The 27,032-nt window shown below is 45.1% G+C and overlaps 1 long non-coding RNA gene across 7 annotated transcripts; it reads right to left on the reverse strand.

Annotated features, from left to right (window-relative positions):
* Nucleotides 1-3,878: 3,878 nt before the first annotated feature.
* On the reverse strand, nucleotides 3,879-24,310 carry LOC146042204 (uncharacterized). Of its 7 annotated transcripts, none has more exons than XR_014463791.1 (7): nucleotides 24,129-24,310; nucleotides 17,405-17,515; nucleotides 14,187-14,480; nucleotides 9,911-10,027; nucleotides 7,643-7,792; nucleotides 5,147-5,287; nucleotides 3,879-4,171 (listed from the first exon to the last, which is right to left on the reverse strand). It is a non-coding gene; the product is annotated as an uncharacterized LOC146042204 (long non-coding RNA). The 7 variants fall into 7 exon arrangements; XR_014463787.1 differs by lacking the exon at nucleotides 14,187-14,480 and adding an exon at nucleotides 14,481-14,756; XR_014463788.1 differs by lacking the exon at nucleotides 24,129-24,310 and adding an exon at nucleotides 20,529-23,214 and having other exon boundaries at nucleotides 14,187-14,756.
* Nucleotides 24,311-27,032: the final 2,722 nt, after the last annotated feature.

Genomic DNA, 27,032 nt, shown 5'->3' on the forward strand with positions numbered 1-27,032 from the left:
CTTTGCCAATATTTCCGTCAGTTGGAACTTTCTGCACGTTCCGATAATTCTCTGTCGGAAATTTTTGAAGTTATTCACTGATCCACGTGTTCTTTGTGGATCATGCGATGATCCTAGCACGGTGCCCACGATTTTGAACTTACTGCATCTTATACATTTCATCGCATCGCATACAAAATAGCGGCATGCGATGCAATTTTTAATTGTACAACCCTGATGGGTGCTTACAATGTTAAATGCACCCCCATTGTCCACGCCACCCCCACTATTAACACCAACCCGAAGCATTGAGAGCGCAGTAAGCCCGCGAGGGGCGGCGGTACGCGTCCTCGGACCTTTTCATACCCTCACTATCCACGTCGGCGTGGAGTTGATTTTAGATAGTGTGGTGAGCCACCGAGCCTGAAGCGTGGCGAGCGCAGCGAACCCCGCAAGGGGACGTGGAATACATGTTAAGTCATCTGCCTCCGCTCGCCACGCTTCCTGCTTGGCGGCTCACTGCGCTCGCCACACTATCTAAAATCAACTCCACACCGACGCGTACCGCTGCCCCTCACGGGCTCGCCACGCTTCAGGTTGGCGTTGATAGTGGGGGTGGTGTTGACAATGGGGGTGCATTTAACATTGTATGCACCCATCTGGGTGCTTGTACAATTAAAAATTGCATCGCATGCATCGCATGCCGCTATATTGTATGCAATGCGATGAGATGTATAAGATGCAGTAAGATCAAAATCGTGGGCGCCATGCTAGGAAACAAGTGCCGTCATCTTAATTAGATTGGAGAAGTCTTCCATGTGTGTGAAGGGTTTGAACCTTTTTTCTATCAGACGTATGTTTTTGTTGGTGTTGTCCACAGATTTTGTTCTGTCTTCTATAATTAATTTAATCAGATTTCTGGAGCAGGTGTCTAGCACTTCATTCCATTTCTCAAAGAAATCGTATGAGATTGGTTTGAAGGTGGGATTTTTTTGTTCCCTAAAGCTGTGTACACACGGGGGCGATAGGGGCTATAATCGCTGGAAATATGGTCGCAGGCGACCATATTGCCAGTGATTGGAGTGCGCACCAGCGATAAATCGCCGGGTGCGCGCTCCTGTTTTCTGCCCCATTGTAATCGCGTGTCGCAGGAGCTTGCTCCTGTGACCAGCTAATTACCTCTGCGGCTCCCCCAGCAGAGGTTCCTTTTCATCAGCGACCATCTCTGGTCACTGATGCAAAGGAGACACTGGGCAATATATTGCAAGCAATATATTGCTGAGCAACATATCTCCCCCATGTGTACGGGGCTTTAGACCCCTTGGTATGAGGTTGTTGTCAAGATATTTGGTCAGTGTGGTAATTTCCCACCACTGTTTGACTTCTTGTGTATAAAGCTTTTCCAATCTTAAAAACTGTGCACAGAATCTTTCATCATCTGCTGGCGTTTCTATAATGTTGGTATCCTCAGTTGAGAATATGTTTGCGAGGTCCCTTTGTTTGTGTATTATGTGTGATGTCATGGCTGCAGTGCACTTACATTTTGGGCAAGCTTAGAAAAATGGGAGAAGTGTGGTCTGCGCTCGTTATAGCAGCTTTTTTTAATGGTGCAGAGTTAAAGAATTAAATTAAAATTAAATTCATAATGGAATAGATAAAATTCTTCTTGAACACTAACTATTTCTGGTACAACGGTGACTTATAGCTTCAAATTAGAGGCACCGCAATGGGGACATAATTTGCACCGTCATATGCAAATATTTTCATATCATACTGGGAGGAAGACCAAATCTGGAACAATAACCCGTACAGAGAACACATAATCTGCTGGTATCGATACATCGACTACCTCTTCTTTATTTGGAGAGGACCACAAGACCAACTTGACAAATTCATCAATCATATGAATAATAACGTTGAAGGTCTTGAGTTTACCACAATCACAGACAAACAAAGAGTAACATTTCTTGATTTGGAAATCTATATCTGGGAAAACCAAATAATGACAAAAACATTCACAAAGGAAGTAGATGGGAACAACATTCTCCCATATGACAGCAACCACCACAACAATTGGCGCAAAAACATCCCAGGGGTCAACCGTGCCACATCCGGAGAAACTGCACAGAAGACTCAATTTTTGCAGAACAAAGTACAACAATGATAAACAAGTTCAGAAAAAAGGGATAACCAGAACATCTGCTAGAAAAGGAAGCAGAAAAAAAAACATCTGGACAGAACTGAACTTGTGAAATACGACCAAAAGAACAAAGACAACACCAAACTACCCATCTCTTTCATCACCCAATACAATTCAAACCATAAAATTGAGGAAATAATACAAAAATATTGGCACATCATTCAACTGGACAATGAACTCAAACCCCTGATACCGCCAAAACCCAGAATTATATACAAAAGAGACAGAAATCTGAGGCAAGAACTAACAAACAGCTTTATCCCCATAGAAAGACCCGGACAAGAAGGAACTTCAAACAACTTTTTTCCTTGTCTGAACTGTGTAAGCTGTAAAGCAACCAAAAAACAATTCAACAAAACCCCTGACATTATTTTAGGGGGAAATTTACTAAAGGAAATTTGTAAAAAAATAGGTGTATTTGTATCCAGAAATACACTCATTTTTGACATTTACTATCCCGAAAATACGGCAATTCGTATTCGTATTGATGTGCTATCAATACGAATAGGAATTGCCGTATTTTCGGGATAGTAAATGTAAAAAATAAGTGTATTTCTGGATGCAAATACACCTATTTTTTACAAATTTTCTTTAGTAAATTTCCCCCTATATTCCTCAAACCGAACAGCAAAAGAATACAAAGATAAACAACATATAAACGTCAACTCCAAAAACATACCATTACCTATTGGAATACCCATATGGGCTACAGTATGTGGGCCAGACTAAAAGAGAACTAAAAAAATGAACATCAGAACATATCTACAATACAAGAAAAGGACTACCAACCCACAGCCTATCTAGTCATTTCACAGAGAAACATGGAAGAAACCCAGAAGAAGTGAAAATCAATGCAATAGAACAAGTTACCATAAACTGGAGAGGAGGAGATCATATAAAAAACCTCAAACAAAGAGAATCAAAATGGATATATGAGCTGAACACTCTCCAACCAATAGGACTGAACACTGACATCAAATTTGCAGCATTTTTAGATTAAACAGACATTTACCGATTTTTAGCATGTATATACCTTTAAGTCACCTCACACATGTGCTTGCCGCCAAAAGATGTTACTATTTCTGTTTTTAAATAAAGTTGTTGAAATAAAATAAAAAAATGAATAAATATTGACAGAAAACAGACTCAGGCATCCTTGACAGAGTTCCACTCTCGAAACGTGTTGAGCGCCCGGGGAAGCTAAATGCATGCCAACAATTGTGCCCAGAACCTGGCTCACCTGACCACTCTATTCGAATTCAGAGTGGGACTCATCATCCACAGTGTATGTTCCTGTGCAGATAACTGGCCAAATGTAATAGGGTGTGAAAATTAGAAAGTGAGAAAGCGCTCGCTGTCTGAGTGACAGACAGGGGGCGTTTCCACAGGTCCGCCCAGCATTTCATGGGCGTGCCCGCAAACACAGTGGGCGCGCCCATAGAAACACTGGGTGGGACCGTCAGAATGCAGACGTGACCCTGGCTGCTCGGGTTGGGCGGCTGACATCACATGACGTCAGCGCCTATTCCCATCTCGGCCATCTGCGTCTAGGATAATAGTTAGCATATACTTACTTTTATCTGCGATGGGAGGAAAATATATAAGCAGCCTAGAAAAGCAGGTCTGAATAAGGCCCTTAGTGTATTAGTCAGAATAATTTTTCCCATTAACATTAAAAAGAAATATGCAAAAGACAAAATATTTAGAAACAAACTTTTATATCAGAATGTGCTAAACAACTTACGATAAAATAACATTTTGGAATCACAAACTGAAGATGTTCATTTGCACTTTATTTCAGAAAGAAAACTTTAGTCGTTGCTACAGCGACAATAAAGGAAAGAAATGGACGACCGCGCAGGCCGAAAACTCCATTGCTACATGTAATCTCCACTTTGACATCGCGGTTATTACCGGTTGTGGACTTGGTGCCAATGGAGCAGTAACTTTTAGTGGCACAGCCCCGAATAGCCGCAGATAGTTTTGATGGAGCTGCGAAAACAGACATAAATATTAGTAAAAAAGGAAAATATACTAAAACGTATTTAAATGACAAAAACCCAGGTAGGAGCCGCCATTAGAATCAACTCTCATACACACATATATTGGAAAAAATCATAAAAAATAATCTCTCCTGATACTCCTAGGATCTTATTGTGGTCCGTTCGCAGGCCCGTGTGCGTTCGCACAGGGCTGATGTTTTTGCATTGCACATTTCTGCGTATGATCATACGCTTGGTGCGTGTTTCCATGGCAACCAAACCCACCCATGGAGGTGGTGGGCTGCCCCATTAGCATATGGGAACACCCAACTTTTCATGGGAGTTCCCATGAGAATACTGGGCATTCTCATGCTAATGGAGCATTTACGGACATGCGGGGGCGGGCAGCTGACAAACGGATATCAGCTGCCCGCCCACTTTCCCCCGAGCATACACGCATATGTAAGGTGGCTCAGAGCAACCTTACCATTGCATGCACATTCCACATTAGTCGATGGTCGCCGACCATCGAATGATGTGGGTGTTACCCCGCAGGCTGCAAACGGATGTCTATGTAAAACAGATATTCACAGCCAGTGCGAACGTACGCACCTTACGAATGGTTGGACCCTGTACCACAATTCGCAAGGCATAATCTGGGTCAATTTGCAATCCGGGCGAATGAACCAGAATACCCCCCTAATGACGAATCGGGCTGATAAGTGACCCAGATACAGTCACCGGATTCTAAATTTGCTAAGATGTTAGAACTATTTCACATGGGATGTTGCTATGGGCAACAAATTAGAATTATACTACTTATTTAGCACTTTCTAGGAGACAATAGATGGTATCTGATTGGGCACCCATATCCCATGTGATATAGAACTCTACTCTTAGCAAATTTCCCACTTTGATGGATGTTGGACCTCCATTTATATAATGCTGTACTGGGCAGAAAGCAAATACATGGGATTACAATTACCATAAATGTTGGTACATTGGAGAAGACACATGGTTTCATTCCCATTGCATTTCATGGTGTACGCGGTGGAACAATAGTCAGAATCAGCCGAAATGCACGTTTGACAGGTCAGACCGTTCGGCTGAGAGTTATCGGCGGGTACTGTAATATATGAAGATTGGAGGTTACAAACACTCAATATATACTCCCACATCTATTACATTGAATATCATTAAATAGATCTAAATTATTGACGTTCAACATAACCAGCATTATCCACATCCTTAATTAATAATCTCATTAATAATATTGCTTTAACTAATTATACTGTACATGGATATTAGATGACACAGAAGAACTTCATGACCCTATAAATGTGAAAGACAACAGGTCACAGATCCATTTTTACTATCCATTTAGATTTACAATAGAGGAAACATTATTCCTTATAATACATGTTCTCCAATCTGATCTTGTATGTAGGTGACCTCGTATGGTTTTATTCATGTCGATAATAACAATGTTGACATGTAGAAAGTCAATATTATTAAATTGTGGACCTTGAACGTAACAGCATGTGCACAATGTAACCAAGTGCCAAATGTAGTAAGGTGCGATTTATGTCATACTGTATTTGAGATTTTTCAGTTGAAAATCGCAAGTGTAAATTAGGAGCGATTTTTAGACAAAGTCCGAAATCATTTGCAATTTCTGGTGATTTTTGAGTAATGGAAAGCTGCATTTATTTAGACATGCTTTTTAAGTAACAAGAATGTGCGATTGTTTAGTAACCGGGAGTGTGCGGGCTCATTGAGACTGTCCTGGTTGCCTAAATACGGCGGGATGTCGGGGATTCCCCGAATTTAAGAAACCAACACCTGGCTCTTGGACTAGTTCTGGTTTCAGAAAATATGCTCACAAAAAGATGGGCAACTAGCATCGGGCTCCATCAGCCAGTGGTGTCAATAATTTTTATGCAAGGTCCCAAGGCCGATCCATGACTACCATGGCTGGTCAGCTCTAGACGGGGTACATGGGGGGGTGGGGATCCCCAATAAAGGGGTCCCCCCAGGCAATAGGGTGAGGGATAGTGTTAGCCACTAGGGGTAGGGTTAGACACTAGGTGGTGGGTGAGGTTAGGATTTGGGAGAAAAGAGTTAGGGTTAAAGGGAGTGTTTGGGTTATCCCCCATGGGGGATGATTAGGGTTGTTATTATTATTACAATTTTATGTATATATCACAAGTGTTTTCAGAGCGACATACAAAGGAACAGTACAGGGAGACAAAACTTAACATTACAGTAAATCAATAGAGTACAGGTAAAAAGAGTGCCACAATACAATACACATTACAGCTTAAATGTAAGTAGTGAGGACTTGATCAACATAAAACTAGAGGCTGGTGGCCAATGATGGAGATGAGTATGTGGACGAGGATGGTCACTAAGTGTTGGAGTATAGGAGAGCTGTGAGTGAAATGTGAAGAGAAGTGGGCTTAGACAACAGGAGGGAAGAGGGTCCTGCTCCGAGGAGCTTACAATCTAGTAGGAAGGGGAGACAGACAGATTACATGAGGTGCAAGCAAGTGGGCGGTGGCTTGATGGCAGGATGTAAGCAGGCAGAGACAGTCAAGGCATTTGGCAGGGTCGGAGGACCAGCCTCAGGACTAAGTTATGCAGTGGAAGGGATGATTTAGGGGTTAGGGGTTAAAATTAGCCATATTAAGTCACACCACCAGAACTCATGCAGGTTTCGCCGGTAGTTTTCCTCACCTGACTGCTGTACCGGGATGGATGTATCAGCATGTACAGACTGCGAATATGTTCACAAATGTCAACAGATTGAGCAGAATGGTAGCAGAGGATTAGGGTACAGGAGTGTAGGGTCAGGATACAGGAGCGGAGTAGCCATTCGGGTTAGGGTTAAACTATACGATGGGAGGGTTTAAGTTATCCACCTGGGGGATGGCTAATGTTAGGGATAAAAACCAGTCATACTGTACAACCAGAATTCATGCAGGTTCCTCTGGAAGTCTTCACCAGCTGACTGCTGTATCCGAAAGAGACCGCTAGAGCCGCTGGACCGCCGCAAGTCGCCACTAGACCACATTCCAATCATATTGCCAATTGTGAAGACATGATAAATGGCAGCGCTGTCAATATTGACATTACAGACATAGGGGGTATCAATCCATACCATTTTTCCCAACAGTCGGGAAATCTGCAATTTTCGTGTTTCAGTTGAAAATGTGTTTTCAACTATACTCAGAAAATGGCCATGTTAAATACTGTAGGTATGTCTGGATTTTGTGACTAGTTCAAACATACGGACATCATTGAATACCCCCCATGTCGCAATTCTCATGTTGAAATTATTGTCAACAAAATCTGCTGCACCCTGACAGTTATAAATGCCATTAATGACCACTTACACCAGTGATCTCACTACTCTATAATAGTCACAGATCATTATTCAGCGATAGCAAGAGGGAACCAAACTAAAAAAAAAAACACTTACATGCGGGTGTTGCTGGAGTACAGTTGTCCGTGTAACATCAGGATATGGACGTCTTCACACTGTTACCGAGAGTGCTGAGAGATCCGGTTATATTACACTGCTCATTCGACACACAGGACAGAGCATATATTTCAGTTGCTGTTATTCCATCTGTACAAAAAGAATAAGGAAATCACCTTTTAAACATACTTAACCAATTGTCTTCCCTGCGTTATCAAAGTTCTTAATCCTAAATATTACCAACCCACTGCTTTTCTAATAATAGCCCATGAGTGCATTTCATCCATCTGAAGATGACATTATTATCGTAAGGCTCTCTCCAGTATTATTATTTTACAATTGGACTTTTGTAAATCTGAAACAGATTGAATTTCACATTACAAGTTTTGAAAATGAAATCTGCATTTTTTAGATATTCAAATTGAGGGGGGGATGCTCTTACATCCGCGCCCCCTTACCGTCGCCCATCGCCGGCTACCGCAAACATAATTATCGCATATGATCTAACACTAGGGTAGCCAACCCTAGTCCTCGAGAGCTACCAACAGTGCATGTTTTGCAGGTCTCCTCACAGAATCACTAGTGAGCTAATTAGCTCCATCTGTGGATCTTTTAAAATGTGTCAGTGATTAATGAGTGCAGCTGTGCAGCAGCTAGGTTGTCTGGAAAATGTGAACTGTTGGTAGCTCTCGAGGGCTAGGGTTGGCTACCACTGATCTAACATATGTGATAATTATCACAAAAGACAGCTCTTGCGTTCAGAGCTGTCTTTTGCGGTGACCTGGCGATGAGCGGCGGGTCCCGGTGGCTCCCCCTCCCTCTCTTACCCGGCCTGAGAAGCTGCTGCTGCAGGGGGGGGGGGGGGGGCTGGCTCTCCTCCTCCCAGCACCCGGAAGTGTAAAGTGCAGGGAGGAGGAGGTCACAGGTCTGGGCAGCACAGCTCTGTGCTGCCCAACACAGGTGAGGGGGAAGGGGGGTGCGGGGCGGAGGGGGTTCGGTGCGGGGTGGCGGGGGATCGCGTTAGAAGCCCATAGGCTTCTATGGGGCATCGCCAGATTTTTTTGATGATGACCCCCCCGCCGCGGTAACCCGGCGGGGGATGCTTAGAGCATCCCAAAATGCGGTAAAAACCCGATAACGGTGGTTCAACCGCATTTTTAGTTTAGAGAATCTCTGCCTGAATTCTCCTCAAATAGCTCTTTCATACATCTAAGTGATACTAAAATAATTTTTAAAGATTGTGAAAACACCCATTTTACATTATTTTAGTAAAAAAAAAACAGATGGATACAGTAAACATATCCTATATATAGCACATTATATCATCACATTTGGTATTACCATAGTCGATGCTGTGTCCCATAAACTCCATACACACTAGAAGAATCGCCTTCCGAACAAATGATCTAGTGCCTACATACTGACCGATAGCGTTATCAATATTGTTCATTGACAATACCCGCCTGCCTGCATTGACGATTGCTAACCCCTGTAGGCCCAACATTGTGCCGGCAGGGGTTGTTAAGGATGTGCAGTATATTGTGTGTAAACCCTATCCAATATGAACGATATATTGTAAACAATATTGTTATCGTTTGTATCAATAACAGTACATTTCCTAGTATGTATGGGGCTTTCGAAGTACAGCACTGTGCATAACATGGGTCAATACTGCACAGGACCCTACCTAGGGGCGGATTCTGGTTCACTCTTAGTGAACCGTTTTTTGCCGGTGCACCGGTGGTCGGGGTTTGTGAATGTGCATTTCTGTGCATGTGCAACCCCAACTGTGAACGGCCTCTGTGGTTTACAATGTCACAGGGCCGTTCACAGCAGGGAGTAAGGGAGGGATGGGGCGGTGGTGTCACTGGGCCATGGGAACACCCAGCGTTTCATTGGTGTCCCCATGAAAACGCTGGGTGTTCCCATGGAAATGTGGGCGGAACGAAGTGTGCCGGGGGCAGGCAGCTGACGTCACCTGACATCAGCCGCCTGTCCTGTCTTCATCTTGGCGGCCGCAAATATAAGTCAGTCTCCACTGAATTATATTTGCGAAGACGGGGGAAATTATTAGATGAGTCTTCGCAACACATGCCCTCGCATGGTTGCGAGGGGAAACTATAAATGTAGTTCCCAAATATTTCAACAAAAACAAATAAATAAACAAAGAAAGTTTTGATGCTTAAGAAGTGAAATCACAAGTCACATTTAAGAGATTCTTTAATTTTATAAATAGCATTTGCAATATGCAATGTCTTCATTACATACGTGCTGTAGATTTCGTACGTACACCGCCACAAACATGTCCCGCAGGACACGTCATCGTTTCATTGGAACAGGAGGAAAATCCAGGGTCGGTGCATAGCTTACATGTCAGAGAGAAACCTGCAATGGGAAAACACAGAGTAAGGAAGAATAGCGGGAAGGGAATACCGGGGAAGCACAAATAGTTTCTTTGACAATGGAGTAAATTTACTAAGATCGGGTGGGGACGAATGCACCCAATCATACCCATTCCAATTGCACTATGACTGGGATCAGAGGTGAATTGCTGTATATACCAACGTCAACTTCAGCCAAATTCAGGTGTATAAAAGAGTACACTGTCGATAGAACTCGTACACAGGGCCGGTGCAAGACCAGGGCGCCCCAGGCAAGTCGGGGTGGGGGCGCCCCGGTGTCTGCCGCCCGGGTACCTGTCCTGCGGCGTTGTAAAGCTGGCGGCAGCGGGGGGGGGGGGGGGGTCCTTGCAGTCAATAAGAAATAATGAGCGCTATAGAAACATAGAAACATAGAATTTGACGGCAGATAAGAACCATTTGGCCCATCTAGTCTGCCCCTTTTTTACCCTTCAGGTAAACTCAACCCTTTTTAATCCTTATTTCTTTGTAAGGATATTCATATGCCTATCCCAAGCATGTTTAAATTGTTCTACTGTCTTAGCCTCTACCACCTCTGATGGGAGGCTATTCCACTTATCCACTACCCTTTCTGTGAAGTAATTCTTTCTAACATTTCCCCTGAACCTACCTCCCTCCAGTTTCAGTGCATGTCCTCGTGTTTTATTACTTGTTTTCCTTTGAAGAAAATTTCCCACCTGTACTATGTTAAAACCCTTGATATATTTGAAGATTTCTATCATGTCCCCCCTTTCCCTTCTCTGCTCCAAACTATACATGTTAAGATCTTTTAGTCTATCCAGGTAAGTTTTGTGATGTAGGCCATGCACCATTTTAGTTGCCCTTCTTTGTACACTCTCCAATGTATTTATATCCTTCTGAAGATATGGCCTCCAGAACTGGACACAGTATTCCAGATGAGGTCGTACCAATGACCTATAAAGTGGCATTATTACGTCTTTTTTTCTGCTACTGATTCCTCTCCCTATGCAACCAAGCATCTGACTAGCCTTCCTCATTGCTTTGTTACATTGCCTCCCTGCCTTTAAGTCACTTGAAATAGTGACTCCTAGATCTCTTTCCTCCTCAGTAGTTTCCATTATAGTACCCTTGATACTATATTGAGCCTTTGGGTTTTTGAGTCCCAAGTGCATAATTTTGCATTTTTTAGCATTAAACTGTAGTTGCCATTCTCTTGACCAATTCTCAAGTTTACTTAGATCATCAGTCATTTGATTTACCCCTCCTGGTGTGTCTACTCTGTTGCATATCTTTGTATCATCTGCAAAAAGGCATACTTTCCCTTCAATACCATTTGCAATGTCACTAACAAAGATATTAAAGAGCACTGGTCCAAGTACAGATCCCTGGGGTACTCCACTGGTAACATGTCCCTCCATAGAATGCACTCCATTTACGACAACTGTCTGTTTCCTATCCTGCAACCAGGTTCTTATCCATTTAATTGTTTTATAATCCAATCCCACACTTTCAAGTTTATTTAGCAGCCTGCGATGTGGGACAGTGTCAAATGCCTTACTAAAGTCTAGATATGCCACATTTACAGCCCCCCCTTCATCTAGTATTTTGGTCACGGAGTCAAAAAAGTCAATGAGACTTGTTTGGCATGATCTCCCTGCAGTAAAACCATGCTGTTTTGGATCCTGTAAGTTGTTTAATTTAAGATATTCCACTATTCTTTCTTTTAATAGTGTTTCCATTATTTTCCCTACTACTGATGTAAGGCTTACTGGTCTGTAGTTACTTGCTTCTTCTTTGCTTCCGCTTTTGTGCAGTGGAACTACATTTGCTTTTCTCCAGTCCTCTGGAACTGCACCTGTATCTAGTGACTGATTGAATAAATCTGTTAATGGCGCTACCAACACATCTTTTAGTTCTTTTAGTATCCTTGGATGCACTCCGTCTGGCCCCATTGATTTATCCACTTTCAGTCTTGAAAGTTCTGTTAGGACTTTCTCCCTAGTAAATGTACCTCCATCTACCTTATTTTTATGAATGTCCTTGCAACTTAACTGTGGTCCCTTCCCTTCTCCTTCTATAGTAAATACAGAGCAAAAGTAATTATTTAGATGATCTGCAATTGCCTTGTCTCCCTCCACCAAATTCTCAGTGTCTGTCCGCAGTCTTATTATTCCTCCATTTGATTTTCTCCTTTCATTTATATACTTAAAAAAAGTTTTGTTTCCTTTATCTACCGACTGAGCCATTTTCTCCTCAGCTTGTGCCTTGGCACGCCTGATCACTTTCTTAGCCTCTTTGCGTCTGGCAAGATACACTTCTTTGTCATTATTATTTTGAGTCTGCTTGTATGTCCTAAAGGCCATCTTTTTTGCTTTTACACTAGTTGATACCTCTTTTGTAAACCACACTGGCTTCCTTTTCCTGGTACTTTTCTTAACCCTTTTGATACAAAGGTCCGTTGCCTTTAGTATTGCACTTTTTAATTTTCTCCACCTCTCCTGCACTCCTTTCAAGTTTGTCCAATCCGCTAATGAGTCGCTTAAACATCTCCCCATTTTTGCAAAGTCAGCCTTCCTAAAATCCAACACCTTAGTTTTTGTGTGACTGGAGTTGGACCCTGCCTTGATACTAAACCATACTGCTTGATGATCACTGGATCCCAGGTTCTCACCCACATATATGTCTGATATCCTGTCACCATTTGTGAGTATTAAATCTAATATTGAGTCTTTGCGAGTAGGCTCCCTCACCAATTGCTTGAGAGAGGCTCCCTGTAGGGAATTTAGAAATTTGCCACTTGTAGATGATCTTGCAAAAGACTCCTCCCAATTCACATCAGGTAGATTAAAGTCTCCCATGATTATGACTTCCCCCTTTAAAGCCATTTTAGTGACATCAAGCAATAGGCTCCTGTCCAAATCCTGCCCCTGGCCTGGTGGCCTATAGATGACCCCAGTACGAATAATGTCCTTCTCCCCCATTTCTATGGTCACCCAAAGGGCCTCAGTTTTTTCTTCAATGTTTTGTATTAAAGTAGCATTTATGCTTTTCTTTACATACATTGCTACCCCTCCTCCGATTCTTCCCATTCTGTCCTTCCTAAATAAATTGTATCCTGGTATAGCTACGTCCCAGCCATGGTTCTCATTCCACCATGTCTCTGTGATAGCCACAATGTCTAGGTCATCCCTTGTCATTATTGCGATTAGATCAGGAATTTTGTCTCCTAGGCTTCTAGCGTTTGCACACATAGTTTTAAAATTTTTGCCTGTGCCTCTGTTATTCCTAGCCATGTTCATACAGTACAAAATCAAAATCTAAAGTTGAAATTACCTGTTTGATGATGTTGTTCAATGTCTGTTTTTATTTTTTTACTGTTCAGAAAAGCTGCAGGTCACTAATTCTAAGAATATAGTGAGTCTGTTCAGGTCAGGCTACACCTGAACACTAATGGCCAAATGGTCAAAGGAGATAATTTGCACTGTGAAGGAGATAATTTGCACTGTGTTTGAGTAGACATCAGGCAGAATGCAACACTAAACTATACTTCACTGAACAACTTCACCAAACAAGTAATAACAATTACAAACAATTCATTAAATCAGAACTTTTCAAATCATACAAGAGTTTGCATAACACAGAAATAAAGAGAGCATATTGGAGATGAATTACATACTCTTGAGGTATCAATGCAGTCCATGTGTGTTTTTGTTGAATTGTAGTAGTTTGCCTTCAGTTTTCCTTCGGTGTAACGCAGGTATAACGCTCGTAGTTATGACTCTGTTTTCCCACTTTAAAACGGTCCACTTCAATACAGGGCCACAGCTAAACTATGGCCACAGCCTATCCGGCCACAGCCGTATGCAATGAGAACTAATTACTATTGTAAAGCGCAACGGAATCTGTTGCGCTATATAAGAAACTGCAAATAAATAAATAAATAATATACTCTAACAATGCCTTCTTCCCAATTTCCAATAATTGGAAGAATCTACACCCTCAGTCCCCACCCCCTGCTATACAGAGCAATAAAAGTGGCTTACAAAAACAGTTCTGGCATTCCAGGATACTATATCTCTTTTAGAATAAAAAATACATGCCTCACTACACACAGGCAAGGTACTGTTGTTATTTACACAGATCAGATATTTGGTTGAATTTACCTATAAGACAATCCCACACACAAGGGATGCAATGTTCTGCAGTGAAGACACTTGCTTGCAAATGTACCCAATAGAGTTCAAAAGCATGTGGATGTTACAGCAGAGAGAGATAGTCTGCACGTATGCCTGTGACAAAGTTTAATTTACCTATAAGACAATCCCACACACAAGGGATGCAATGTTCTGCAGTGAAGACACTTGCTTGCAAATGTACCCAATAGAGTTCAAAAGCATGTGGATGTTACAGCAGAGAGAGATAGTCTGCACGTATGCCTGTGACAAAGTTGAATTTACCTGTTGGAGACAAGGATAGAGGAGGGGTCAGATGAATCAACGCAGGTATAACGCTCGTAGTTATGACTCTGTTTTCCCACTTTAAAACGGTCCACTTCAATACAGGGCCACAGCTAAACTATGGCCACAGCCTATCCGGCCACAGCCGTATGCAATGAGAACTAATATACTCTCAATATACACCGCCACAAACATGTCCCGCAGGACACGTCATCGTTTCATTGGAACAGGAGGAAAATCCAGGGTCGGTGCATAGCTTACATGTCAGAGAGAAACCTGCAATGGGAAAACACAGAGTAAGGAAGAATAGCGGGAAGGGAATACCGGGGAAGCACAAATAGTTTCTTTGACAATGGAGTAAATTTACTAAGATCGGGTGGGGACGAATGCACCCAATCATACCCATTCCAATTGCACTATGACTGGGATCAGAGGTGAATTGCTGTATATACCAACGTCAACTTCAGCCAAATTCAGGTGTATAAAAGAGTACACTGTCGATAGAACTCGTACACAGGGCCGGTGCAAGACCAGAGCGCCCCAGGCAAGTCGGGGTGGGGGCGCCCCGGTGTCTGCCGCCCGGGTACCTGTCCTGCGGCGTTGTAAAGCTGGCGGCAGCGGGGGGGGGGGGGGGTCCTTGCAGTCAATAAGAAATAATGAGCGCTATAGAAACATAGAAACATAGAATTTGACGGCAGATAAGAACCATTTGGCCCATCTAGTCTGCCCCTTTTTTACCCTTCAGGTAAACTCAACCCTTTTTAATCCTTATTTCTTTGTAAGGATATTCATATGCCTATCCCAAGCATGTTTAAATTGTTCTACTGTCTTAGCCTCTACCACCTCTGATGGGAGGCTATTCCACTTACGATGAGCGGCAGGTCCCGGTTGCTCCCCCTCCCTCTCTTACCCGGCCTGAGAAGCTGCTGCTGCTGCAGGGGGGGGGGGGGGGGTTGGCTCTCCTCCTCCCTGCACCCGGAAGTGTGAAGTGTAAAGTGCAGGGAGGAGGAGGTCACAGGTCCGGGCAGCACATCTCTGTGCTGCCCAACACAGGTGAGGGGGAAGGGGGGTGCGGGGCGGCGGGGGTTTGGTGCGGGGTGGCGGGGGATCGCGTTAGAAGCCCATAGGCTTCTATGGGGCATCGCCAGATTTTTCTGATGATGACCCCCGCCGGCGGGGGATGCTTAGAGCATCCCAAAATGCAGTAAAAACCTGATAACAGGGGTTTAACCACATTTTTAGTTTAGAGAATCTCCGCCTGAGTGTAAATTCTCCTCAAATAGCTCTTTCATACATCTAAGTGATACTAAAATATTTTTTAAAGATTGTGAAAACACCCATTTTACATTATTTTAGTAAAAAAACAACAACAGATGGATACAGTAAACATATCCTATATATATCACATTATATCATCACATTTGGTATTACCATAGTCGATGCTGTTTCCCATAAACCCCATACACACTAGAAGAATCGCCTTCCGAACAAATGATCTAGGGCGAGATTCTCTATTACAGAAATGCGGTAAAAACCCCGTTATCGGGGTTTTTACCGCATTTCTGTATTCTCTAACCTCCCTCCGCAGTGTCACCGCTGCGGAGGGAATCGCCAGCAAAAGCTGGCGGTTCCCTGCAGAAGCCTATGGGCTTCTTACCGCAGCGGTGTGTGAGGGATCCGTCACGGATCCCTCCCAGCATGCCCTGCGGCCGGAAGTCCAGCAACGGCACCGCATCGCAAGGGACAGCTCTTACCGCAAGAGCTGTCCCTTGCGTTAATGACCGCATATTTTAGAGAATATGCGGTCATTAGAAATGCGATGCCGGGCGAAGAGGGCTGCGGAATTTAGAGAATCCCGCCCCTAGTGCCTACATACTGACTGATAGCGTTAACAATATTGTTCATTGACAATACCCGCCTGCCTGCATTGACGATTGCTAACCCCTGTAGGCCCAACATTGTGTCGGCAAGGGTTGTTAAGGATGTGCAGTATATTGGGCCAGATGTACTAAGCTTCAAAAGTGATAAAATGGAAAGTGATAAACCACCAGCCAATCATCTCTTAACTGCCAAACTCCATGCTGTGTTTGAAAAATGATAGGCAGTAGCTGATTGGTTGGTGGTTTTTCACTCTCCATTTTATCACTTTTCAACGCTTAGTACATCTCGCCCATTGTGTGTAAACACTTTCCAATATGAACGATGTATTGTAAACAATATTGTTATCGTTTGTATCAATAACAGTACATTTCCTAGTATGTATGGGGCTTTAGAAGTACAGCACTGTGCATAACATGGGTCAATACTGCACAGGACCCTACCAAGGGGCGGATTCTGGTTCACTCTTAGTGAACCGTTTTTTGCCGGTGCACCGGTGGTCGGGGTTTGTGCATGCACATTTCTGTGCATGTGCAACCCCAACTGTGAACGGCCTCTGCGACTTACAATGTCACAGGGCCGTTCACAGCGGGGAGTAAGGGAGGGATGGGGCGGTGGTGTCACTGGGCCATGGGAACACCCAGCGTTTCATGGGTGTCCCCATGAAAACTCTGGGTGTCCCCCATGAAAACTCTGGGTGTTCCCATGGAAATGTGGGCGGAACGAAGTGTGCCGGGGGCAGGCAGCTGACGTCACATGACATCAGCCGCCTGTCCTGTCTTCATCTTGGCGGCCGCAAATATAAGTCAGTCTCCACTGAATTATATTTGCGAAGACGGGGGAAATTATTAGATGAGTCTTCGCAACACATGCCCTCGCATGGTTGCGAGGGGAAACTATAAATGTAGTTCCCAAATATTTCAACAAAAACAAATAAATAAACAAAGAAAGTTTTGATGCTTAAGAAGTGAAATCACAAGTCACATTTTTGAGATTCTCTAATTTTATATATAGCATTTGCAATATGCAATTTCTTCATTACATACGTGCTGTAGATTTTGTACGGACACCGCCACAAACATGTCCCGCAGGACACGTCATCGTGGAACAGGAGGAAAATCCAGGGCCGGTGCATAGCTTACATGTCAGAGAGAAACCTGCAATGGGAAAACACAGAGTAAGGAAGAATAGCGGGAAGGGAATACCGGGGAAGCACAAATAGTTAAACATCCTAGCAGCTGATGTGTGACCTTGTGCATGTATACATTTTCGTATTTCAACACTTACTTATATAAACCTGAAATAACGACTCGGAGACTTGGGTTTGGCAGAAATTGTTAGCTGAATTTATTGAAAACACTTTAAGCTAATTGCTTGTATTAGAATTCCTTAATTAAATGGTGGCCCAGAAAGAACGGCTAGTGATCTAAGCTCCACCCCACGACTGACGTATGTAATGACGTATTCCCTACACAAGCGGTATGGCTCCACCTACTCCATTGACTGCCACCCGACTGGGTGGTCTCGCTGCCCCCCGAGCGGGAGATCTAGCGCAGGCCTATAGTCAATGGAGGTGAGCGCACCGAGAACAACCGATGTGATGTATAAACATCGCTTACTGAAGGCCTAAATCAATTAATCTGCCGTTCTTTCCCGCCTTTCAGCCAACGCGTTTACAGCCCCCCTTTATCCCCCCCTTACTAAATCGTAATAGGGCGGGTAGGGTGGGAAATTCCACAGGGAAAAGAGGAAGACTCCTCCTTCCCTGTTCCTATTATCCCAGCTAACTCTGCCCTCCCCTGTTTTCCTATTGGCTCCGAGTCACATGCTCCATAGTGTACACACAGCCTTGGATGTTTAATTCACTCCTTTCCTATGGCAGTCATTACGTTATTCTAAACATCCTAGCAGCTGATGTGTGACCTTGTGCATGTATACATTTTCGTATTTCAACACTTACTTATATAAACCTGAAATAACGACTCGGAGACTTGGGTTTGGCAGAAATTGTTAGCTGAATTTATTGAAAACACTTTAAGCTAATTGCTTGTATTAGAATTCCTTAATTAAATGGTGGCCCAGAAAGAACGGCTAGTGATCTAAGCTCCACCCCACGACTGACGTATGTAATGACGTATTCCCTACACAAGCGGTATGGCTCCACCTACTCCATTGACTGCCACCCGACTGGGTGGTCTCGCTGCCCCCCGAGCGGGAGATCTAGCGCAGGCCTATAGTCAATGGAGGTGAGCGCACCGAGAACAACCGATGTGATGTATAAACATCGCTTACTGAAGGCCTAAATCAATTAATCTGCCGTTCTTTCCCGCCAAAGCGGGGGTCCTGGTCCCAGGACACCCCCGCCCCGCCACCAGACTAGAGCACCATAAGGACGCTCCTAGAAATAGATCCTCCTCAACTCTGAGCCTCCCTTTCCTTACATAGGGGATTCTAACCGGGAAAGGCCACCGTCAGGGCCCGCAGCTTCCCTGCTGCGCTAACATGCATTAGACCACTCAAGGTCATGGGCCCAAAGCTTCCATGCTGTGCCCAATGGGCAACTGACCACTTACAGGTCAGGGCCCGCAGCTTCCCTGCTGCGCTAATATGCATCAGACCACTCAGGGTCATGGGCCCACAGCTTCCATGCTGTGCCCAATGGCCAACTGACCACTTACAGGTCAGGGCCCGCAGCTTCCCTGCTGTGCTAATATGCATCAGACCACTCAAGGTCGTGGGCCCCCAGCTTCCATGCTGTGCCCATGGCCAACTGACCACTTACCGGTCAGGGCCCGCAGCGTCCCTGCTGCGCTAGGTACCAGAATTGTGCACTGGTTTGTAAGGCTATGATATGTTAGCGTATTTTAGGAGGATCTGCCAAAGAAAATAAAAATTTCTGATGCCCAATTTTGGTAGCATATAATTTGGTAAAGTACCAATAGAACGCCCATTTCTGACACAAAGGGGGAAGGGTTCTGGGGAATGGGGATTACTCGGCCGGAGGACAAAAACGTCTGGACCTGCTGAGGGACTATTGACTATAGAATTCAGTCTGTCAGTTCAGGTAAAAAAGAGTGAAAACTCCGGACGCTCTGCCCAACAACAGAGCGTAGTTAATCCCCGAGTAGGATGGGCACACTTGACATACAAACATCCACCCAAGCGCTAGCGCAATCAGGCTGGCGCACTGCCCTCATGGCAGTAGATGCGGGCAGATGTACTTATTGTAACAAGCGGAACGCCATCGGCTTAAAGCCTCAAACTCTTCCGCCGTGCGGCCTGCCCTTGCCGCGGTTGTAGCCGCCCCTATTCTGTGAGAGTGTGTGCAGAATTCCCTTAGGGAGAGGCCACCCTTCAAGGCATCAGCGCAACATCCAGCTGAATGGGTACCCCACTTCTAGGTCAGGGCCCGCAGCTTCCCTGCTGTGCCCAATGGCCATCTGACCACTTACAGGTCAGGGCCCGCAGCTTCCCTGCTGCGCTAATATGCATCGGACCAGTCAAGGTCGTGGGCCCCCAGCTTCCATGCTGTGCCCATGGCCAACTGACCACTTACCGGTCAGGGCCCGCAGCTTCCCTGCTGCGCTAATATGCATCAGACCAGTCAAGGTCGTGGGCCCCCAGCTTCCATGCTGTGCCCATGGCCAACTGACCACTTACAGGTCAGGGCCCGCAGCTTCCCTGCTGCGCTAGTATGCATTAGACCCCTTAAGGTCGGCATGTCCCTTTTTAGCCCCACTTACTCCCCTTACTGTAGTTAAGTAAGAGGGATTACAATACTGCGCCGCCGACGGCTGCTGTAACCATTGTGAAGGTTGCCCTGTAGCGATGGCCGTGGGCCCCCTGATCTGTGAGCTTCCACATTAAGCCTTGTTTCCTTTAGAAAGAAAGGGCCATGACGTATAGCTGTAATTGGCTGTTGTGCCTGCGGCTCTCTTTCAAGCCTCGCGTATCTGCGGTGTAGCCATATTGGACCACCCCTGGCCAAGCCGCCCTCCTGCTCTTCTTGCTGTGTCCTTGCTTGCTCGCCCGCCTACTGGCATACCTGGCTGGCTGTGCCCTTGGGAGCCCTGGCCGTGCTACTTACTTCCGGCCCCTTCCTATCAAGAGTGGCTGGTGTGAGGCCCCGCATGCGCAGAAAGGGAAGAACACTAAAAAACATTGTCTCACCACTGGAAGGACCGTCACCTGCTTGCTCTGACTCGGCTGTCCACACCTCATCAACCTCAGTGTTCGATTTGGATTCGATTTCCCATTCCTTCCACGTTTTCTCGAGCCATTTGTCATCTGTGGAGACATGTGACTGGTCCCTGTCCTACTGCCCTCACACTTCCCTGATGCTGGAGCTATGTTATATACTAATATATAGTGCGATCCGCAGAGGGTGAAGTAGGATTTGGGGGGGGTTTCAAAAATGTTAATATGGTATTGCGACATATGGCCATATACGCCAGCTCCTTACGCTATGGCTAGCGAATAATAGGTTGAAGGATGCTATCATCCCGATGTATGTATTCCTGCAATTGCTACTATCTATGTGTTAGCGGTGATTCATATTGTTCCCATATAACATAGTGCTTTCTAGGGAACCTTTTACCCATGGCGCACTGCCCTGGATCTTAAATTCTATATTTCCTTCCATATGGACGCATATTCCCACTAAAGCTCATTTTGCTGTCAGCACCCATGCATGTACCAGTATGAGTGTGGAATATTATAATTGGGACTGTTGGTTAATATTGTAATGCTGGCGGTGTAAGCTTTACCTATGTTGCTGCTTGTTGCCAAGCCCTAGGGAATATCTGAGCGGGAACCTAGCTCTGTCCATGCACCTAACTTCTGTGTTCTGCGGCCGAGCACGGCATAATTTTTCCGTTGCTGTTATTTAATAGCAGATCTGAGTAGCAGATGGCGGCTCTTCTGTCCTAGAATGTAGCTAATCGACCATTAAAGGCTAGTGCTCTTCAATACTCATTGTGCTGCGCCCCGTGCCTCTACTGTCATATTATGTCATCTATTTATTATGCTGTTATAAGGCCTCAATTTCTAGACCAATGCCTGGATAACAGTGATCCCTGAGACAAAACACCTTTTATTAACCACTGTATACCTAGGGATTGCGGCTGATCTTGTTGAGACATAAAACACCAAGGGGCCAAGTGTCAATTATAGCAAGAGATTGCGGTTAGTGGGCAATATGACAGAATATCTATAGATTGTAAGCTTGCAGCAGGGCCCTCTTACTTCCCAATCTGTCTGTTGTTCCCCCGTTTGATTTCCCCTTGTCTCTGATTGTAGAGCGCAACAGAATCTGCTGCGATATATAGGAAACTGCAAATCAATAGATCAATGCGCAAATGTGCCAATTGTAGAAGGAAGTTTGACTCCTGTCCTAGAATATAGCTGCTCTCACAGGTAAAGGCTATTGCTTTTGATTAACTTATTATGCGTTGCCCTGTACTTCCACCATCATATTATGTAGTCTATTTATTATGCCGTTATAAGGCTGCAACTTCCAGACAAATGCACTGGAGAACGGTGATACCTGAGCCAAACGCCTTTTACTATATACCTAGGGATTGCGGCTGATCTTATTGAGACATACAAAACACAAAGGGCAAACGTGTCAATTATAGAAAGAGATTGCTGTAAGTGGACAATATGGCAGAATATGTATACCTTGTAGACTTGTACCCAGTTTGTTTTATCACTGTCTACAACTGTGAAGCGCAACAGAATCTGCTGCACTATATGGGAAACTCTAAATAATTAAATCAATATTCAAACGTATCAATTATAGAAGGAAATTGCTGCCAGTGGGCAATATGGCAGCATCTGTGCAGTATGGCAGTACAGTGGTTAGCATCACTGCTACTAGCCGGGTTATTGCGTAATTGCAATACCTTGTCCCACCGTTTAAAAACCATACTGTACCAGCATGCTTTTTCTTTTTTACAATTGTAGCAGTATATAAACCTAATGCCGTCCGTCCTGGTGGTGGCCAAAAACCTAGGGGGTCCCTGTCAGGGGCGCAATCAATTGCCATATGACATCTATGTGGCCTCCGTGTCCTGACCAGCGGTTGGGACATACGAGGCTACTTTGACTACTAGTTTCAGGGAGATGCTAGTTGGTCGAATAATTTTTGCACGGTGCCTTATGAGGCGGCGTGTCATGCCCCACCCCAAGGCGTGTCTAGTTCCCTATAAGGAGAGCTTGTGTATGTGGCCTAGAAGCCTGGGTGTGTACTGCTACATCTGAGGGGAATTATTATTATTTTTGTTTTTAAATTGCCTTATATCCCAATGTAGGTGAGGCCCGAAGCAGATATTTTGAGGCAAAATATAACAGTGTCATGTGTGCCTCCAGCAGTTACTCTGGGTTTCCTCACACACTCTAAAAACATGCTGTCAGGTTAATCGGGCAGACAGGATGGGCCAACGGATAACTGTAAAGCATGGCAGTCCGAGTTATCCCCTTTTCCCTGCCTGGGCTCTCTTGCGCTGCTTCTCCAATCTCTACCTTTGCTTTCCTATTCCTTCCTATTTTCCCCTGAAGATCCCTCCATCAGTAGTGTTAAAACCCCTGCCATGTAGGGCCCCTTTTAAGGAAAACAGAGAGGAGTGAGGGGTCCAATGCGGGGGCTGGTGGGATTGATCTAGAGTCACTACCAGACCTTAGAAAAGACCTGGAGTGTTCCCCTGCCTCTGAGCCCCGCATTCCCACCTCAAATTCCTCTGCCTTACCCCTTCCCTGTGAGTCTGAGGTGAGTGCGTGCCGTCAGCGCCCTCTAGTGGCTGATCCGACTCCCCCTGTTACGTTTGTTGTTGTTGCTGGCATTACTTTCCCCCCCCGCAGCTTCTCCCGTGCCAACCCCCCGCTGACCCTTGAACCGTGGCTTCCAGCGCCGGTTGGAGCCGTGGTGCTTCTGCTGGCCTGGCTCCCTCCGGCGCCTAACCCGCCGTTCCCCCCCCCAGCGGCGTGATTGCCTGTGCTCACCCCCTTCCTTCCGCCATCCCCGGGCGGGTGTGTACGGCAGCCCTGGATTCTCCCATAGAGGGACCCGGCAGGCGGACATAGGTAGGAGGGGACAATGCGCGGTGCCGCGGCGACACAGCTGATGTGTCGGTCGCCGCAGCACTGTCCAGTGCCTTGCTAATGGACCGGCATTGCGTGGAGGCAGCGGGGCGCCGTGGGGAACAGAGCGATGGCTCTGAGGCTTTGAAGCTCAGACCGGCCTAGCTTCCGCCGCTTCTCCCATGATCCGGCCAGGAAACGGAGGTAAGAGGGGACATGGAGCGGTGAGGCAGCGACACCGGTGATGTGTCCATTGCCGCAGTACCGCCCGATAAGGTGCGTGGAGGGGGACGCTGTCTGCCAGCAGTGGGACGAGGCAGGGGAATCTGCGTAGGCTGCGAGGGTGAGCGGACAGGCCCGGCCTCCCCAGCAAATAATGCGGGTGGTTGGGACCTGCGCTGCGGGCGGATGCCATCGTTCAGGGATGCAGGCGGGCACACAATTAAACAGTTGGACTAATAATTTGGACTGAACAATCTGGGCACGCAGACTAACAACCAAAATTCTCCCCCATATGTTTTGTAATCCTGAGTGTAAAGCTAGTGTACAATGCTAGTGTATAACCCCTTGTCCCTAAAGGTTAGCTAAAGTCTACCTAAATACCAATGTCTATAAATCAAAGGCTAGTTACCAAACCTAGGGCTATATTCTATAGCAGGGTCAGGGAGGGGAAAAACAAAAGCTTCCACTCACCAGAAATTCCACAGGGAAAAGAGGAAGACTCCTCCTTCCCTGTTCCTATTATCCCAGCTAACTCTGCCCTCCCCTGTTTTCCTATTGGCTCCGAGTCACATGCTCCATAGTGTACACACAGCCTTGGATGTTTAATTCACTCCTTTCCTATGGCAGTCATTACGTTATTCTTCTTTGACAATGTAGGAAATTTACTAAGATCGGGTGGGGACGAATGCACCCAATCATACCCATTCCAATTGCACTATGACCACAGAGGTGAATTGCTGTATTTACCAACGTCAACTTCAGCCAAATTCTGGTGTATGAAAGAGTACACTGTCAATAGAACTTGTACGTATATGGCCAGGTGTTCTATAGTGGTCGGCTCCTTTACTAACATTCCTACTGCTGAATTCGACTTTTCAGTGTAAAAAGTAGAAAAATAAATAAATATATATATATATATATATATATATATATACACATATATATATATATATATATATATATATATATATATATATATATATATATATATATATATATATATAATTTTTTTTTTTTTTAAATGCATGGGGTCCCCCCAAAACGAGCATAACCAGCCCTGGGCTCTTTGATCCGGTCCTGGTTTTTCGAATACCAGGGACAAAATGAAATAGGGTCCCCTTATATTCAAGAAACAAACACCAGGCTCTTGGACAGGTACAGGGTACAAAAATACCCCAATAAAGTGGACACATTATTGGGGAGGTCCCCACTCCCTCAAGCCAAGCCTGACCAGCCATCATGTTTCGGCTGAGGGAATTTAAAGCTTCCTCAGCTATGGCATTACACTGCTGGCTGTTATAGCCCAATTCATATTATAAAAACATCGGGGACCCCTTATTTTTGTCTCTCATGTTTTTGTAACCAGGACCGGTCCAAGAGCCCATCGCTAGTTTCTTGAATATAGGGGGACACTATAAAAAAATTTCCCAGGTATCCAGGGCTAGTTACAGTATACTCCTAATGGGGACACCATGCTATTTTTTTTGTTGTTTTTTGATTTTATTATTTTTCTATTTACACGGAGAACCCTGCACAGATCTGACTGACCCATGCAGGCTTCATGCTTGTCCGTATTTGCCTTCCAAATATGAATCACTTCGCCATTGGAAGACATGGATCCTGAGAATATGGCAGCTTAGTAAATTAGCTGTAGTCTCAGTTCAAATTTTCGGACTGTCGTACGTGGGATTAGTCATGATTGGGTTCCATGTTGACCTATGTCGACACCCAAAAAAGTTTTTTCCATGTCAACCTTTTCATGTTGACCTTTTTCTTGTGTCGACCTTTTGACCATGTAGATCTCATGCATTTTGACCATTTTTGATGTGTCGACATTTTGACTGCCAACCAATAGTGGTCAACCATTTAACTGTTGACCTAGACACTATCGCTTTGATAACCCGTATCTCTCATAGGCCCTTATTCTGATCGGTGCGGCCGGAATCGAATATGCGGCCAGGACCGTGCGTGCGAAACCCCGCCTTCCCTACGGATCGCCAACTCCGTCCGTACGCGGTAAGAAGCTGTCCGAACGGACCGCACGTGTATTTTTCATGGAATACGCCTCCTCCATCTCAGGGAACCTCCCCCATCATTCGATGGTCGCAGACCATCGAATGCAGGACCGAGTGGTCCACCAGCTCCCGCAACCTCAGACCACACGGACATGTTTCCGTGCAAAAGCAGGGATCTGGGCGGGCAGCTGACATCCGGCGATGTCATATGTCCGCCCCCTACACGTGCGTCACGGCCGCATTACCATACATACGCCCAGCGTTTTCATGGGAACTCCCATGAAACGCGGGGCGTATGCATATGGTAATGAACCCAAATAGCCCTTCACGCCCCTCTCCACCCCCTGTTCGGAGTGTTCACATTTCATGCGGGATTTGGCCGTACGCCCCACTCGCACATGCGCAGAGACACCTCTGCACATGCGCAGACACAAAACATCGGCGGTACGAACGCACTCGGATATTACCGCACCAACCAGAATAAGGGCCATAGTGAGGTGTTGCAGTGACTGAGGGGTAGATGTATCAAAGTTAGGTTGACAGTTAAAATATTGACACATCCAGCAAGGTCGACATGTGTAAGGTCGATAAGTAAGAAACATAGAATCTGATGGAAGATAAGAACCACTTGTCCCATCTAGTATACCCCTTTTTTTTAACCTTTAGGTAACCTCAACCCTATTTCATCCTTAGTTCTAAGTACTAACCAATCACTTATCTTCTGTTATTATATCGCAAAAGGGGGAGCCACCGGTGGGATCCCGACAGTCATTAGTCTGACGTCGGGATCCCGACTGGCCGGACCCAGACAGCATGCTGAGCGCATCTAAGCCCCCTGCTCTCGCCACGCTGTGGGCACGGTGGCCACCTATTCTATTCTATCTCAATGGGGGGTCATGGACCCCCATGAGGGAAAATAGCCGACGGTCGTCGGGAACCTGGCTGTCGGTGATTTGACAGTCGCGATCCCGACATCGGGTAAATGCCTGTCAGGATCCCGACTGTCGGGAACGGGTCCGCCACCCCCACCGGTGTTGCTAAAGCTGCTGTATCGGGAGGGAGTAAGGCTCCCAAAAGGTACAGAAACAAGAAAAAAATCTAAGATACAGCTCTAGGTTTCTACTGAAAGGAATTTATTACAAATCAATTAAAAACATTGGAGAAAATAAAATTAAAATACAATGTACATTTCATTTGAGAATTCTCATGACAAAAAGCATAATCAACATAAATGTGATGCATTTATCTATAATAAAAAATAAATATTTAAAAATGGACAGTGATTCCAGCTGAGATTCAAATGTATTGGAGAGATTCAGTTTGTATCCAAAACAACGCCATTCAATGTATAGTTACCAGA

This window comes from Crinia signifera, chromosome 19 (genome assembly GCF_055691185.1).
Source record: "Crinia signifera chromosome 19, ASM5569118v1, whole genome shotgun sequence".
In the NCBI taxonomy this organism is placed as follows: Eukaryota; Metazoa; Chordata; class Amphibia; order Anura; family Myobatrachidae; genus Crinia; species Crinia signifera.